Below are 2,655 nucleotides of genomic sequence, written 5' to 3' on the forward strand. Positions count from 1 at the left end.
TTGCCGTTTTCAGCAGCTCAAAGCTCCCGTTTTGTCAGCGCCTTTGCCACTCGCTGTGCGCTGAAAACGACGGACTTGCCCGGCTGCTCAGCCCGTCAACCATGAGCCGCGAGCGCGACGTCATTGTCCGTAGGCAGCTAGTGGCAAAATGCACCCTGTTAGAGTTGCGCTCGCTCCAACTTATTTTGCAAGAACCACACGGGAGACAAGTAAGTTCTTTTGGACACCTGCAGGTGGAGAGTCCATCCGTTGTACGAATGAAGTCTGACTCTCGGCTCCTGCACGAGCATTTTAATTAAGAGAAACAGGGTGGGTGTAAGAGTGGATTGAATAGAGGAAGCCCTTGACCTCTAGTCAAAACATAGCAAGGGGTGTTTTACGACTTTGTGTAGGAAGGGATAAGCGATAGGGATAAATAAGGGATAAATAATATTATTTATTACAGGTCGCAGTCAAAGTCAAAGCAACACAATGATACGATAAAGATAATCTGGAAAACCCTGACACACTCTGTAGTTGTCACTTTTGGAAAAGACGAGCGTCCCTCCAATCATCGCCGGTGACGTGTTTTTCAGGCTCTGGAGACAGGAGCTCATGTCAGAAATGTCATTGTGAGTCGCGTTTGTTTCTGCGCCGGAGCCGTTCGTTCCCTTTGCATCCAAAGAATCTCAAAGGCGGATTATTTGTGTCGACAGGAGAGAGATTTGCTGCTACGATACCGACGTCGAGAATCTCTGAGGAGGAACAAAGCGTGAGGTCCTGCAAGGTGAGTCTGTTTGTTTGCGGCTGCTTGGTGTTGCGCAAGATGAAATGGCCTTTTTCTCGCTATCGTTCCTCTCGTCGATTCATCGTGAGGTGTCGCTTCAGTTTGTTCAGAGAGATGTTCGCTTCCGCGCCCGCAGGTCATCGAAACATTTTACGGCTACGACGAAGACGTGTTGGTGGACTCGGACGGATCGTCCTTGTCTTTTCACACCGACAGAACCCCCGACACGGAACCCGAAGAGGTAGCCCGCCATTTCTGCCAGCGTATTGACACCAAACATTCCTCTTCAGCCTGGAATCGGACTCGTCTTTGCGTCGCGGGTGCTTTGTCGCCGGTCTGACTGATTCTGGTACTAGTGCTGTGTTGCATTGGTGTGTGCATGAAGAGGCGGAGCTTCGCTACCGCCAGCTGACGCAAGAATATCAAGCGCTGCAACGAGCCTACGCTCTGCTAGCCCAGACCAGCGAAAGGGGACTACGACGCCGAGAAGGAGATCAAGGTGGCGCCCCTTCCCGCAACCCCCGGCCGGGTCGCAGCCTCCCCGTTCTCACCCAGCCTCGGGTGTTCTCTGGTCTGAAAGGAGGAGGAGGAGCCTCCCTCCTCCTCCTTTCAGACCAGAGAAAAGCTGATGGTAGAAATGGGTCACTATCAAAGCAGAGTAGCAGATCTGGAGTCAGCGCTGAAGCAACAAGGACAGGTAAGCTCATCAATGAGCACACCTTTTTCTCAGACAAAATAGCTACATTCTTCAGTCACTCATCCGTCTGGCATTACTGGACCAACCCCCCCCCCCCCCCCCCCCCCCGAACGTGGCTGGGAAAATGCGGAGAAAAGCAAATGTCATTTTCCAGTCAACCAAAGAATTTGTGGATGAAAATGACACAACATTCCAAAGCTGTCCACGCGTTTGTCTCTTCTAGAATGTCAAGTGGGTGGAGGAGAAGCAGCTGCTGCGTCAGAGCAATCAGCAGTTGGCCGAAAAGGTGACGGAAAGAAAGGCGCTGGGCGGAGTCGCTTGGCGTCACACCTGTCGGGAAGCCCCGCAGATGAGGTCTGACTGTCTTTTCAGGTCAGGCGGATGGAGGCGGAAGAAGCGCGTCTGAAAGAGCACATCCAGGATATCCGAGACCAAAACGAACTGCTTGAGTTCCGCATCCTGGAGCTGGAGGTGGGAAGACTCGCACAAGCGTGTTGAGGCCAGAGATGTGACGGACGGACGGACGGACGGACGGATGCATGCCTCTGCCTTTCAGGAGAGGGAGTGGCGCTCCCCCGTCTTGAAGTTTCTGCAAGTCCGTTTCCCAGACGGCCTCAGCCCTTTGCAGATCTACTGCGAGGCCGAGGGCGTGAGCGTACGTAAGGCGTCCCTCGCAACCCTAACCTTAACCCGAGGTCCCAGAACACCTTACATTGCTCCTTGCGCCTTTCCCCCGGACATCGTCATCAGTGATCTGATGAAGAAGCTGGACATCCTGGGCTATAACGCCGTAAGTGTATGTCGAACTCCTTATGTTCGCACTCCACGAGACTCGGCGGCTCAAATGTGACTTTTGGAAGGCTTTGCGCTGAAAGAAGCTTGTTGACGCTGTGCCTTTGGGCTCTTGCAGAATCTCACCAACGAGGAGCAGGTGGTCGTGATTCACGCCAGGACCCTTCTCACCCTAGCCGAGAAGGTAACGCGCACGTCCACGCACGCTCTCGCATTCTGCTTATGTGACAGCAGCCTTTCCTCAGTGGTTAGAATACATCAAAGTGACCAAGTCAGCACTTCAACAGAAGATGTTGGACATTGAAAGTGAGAAGGTAGACAGACACGCGACATCAGCCAAGGGGAACTCCGGCAATGTGCCCCAACAATTCTGACCTTGAGCTGTGCTAGGATATGTTCT

At 53.0% G+C, this 2,655-nt stretch overlaps 1 long non-coding RNA gene across 1 annotated transcript; it reads left to right on the plus strand.

Annotated features, from left to right (window-relative positions):
• The first annotated feature begins 342 nt into the window (after positions 1 to 342).
• On the plus strand, positions 343 to 1,289 carry LOC148377515 (uncharacterized). The gene is made up of 4 exons (XR_015856656.1): positions 343 to 611; positions 696 to 766; positions 903 to 1,007; positions 1,152 to 1,289. It is a non-coding gene; the product is annotated as an uncharacterized LOC148377515 (long non-coding RNA).
• The last annotated feature ends 1,366 nt before the right edge of the window (positions 1,290 to 2,655 follow it).

This window comes from Syngnathus floridae, unplaced genomic scaffold, assembly GCF_059516105.1.
Source record: "Syngnathus floridae isolate MCC-2025c unplaced genomic scaffold, RoL_Sflo_1.0 HiC_scaffold_140, whole genome shotgun sequence".
Lineage (NCBI taxonomy): Eukaryota > Metazoa > Chordata > Actinopteri > Syngnathiformes > Syngnathidae > Syngnathus > Syngnathus floridae.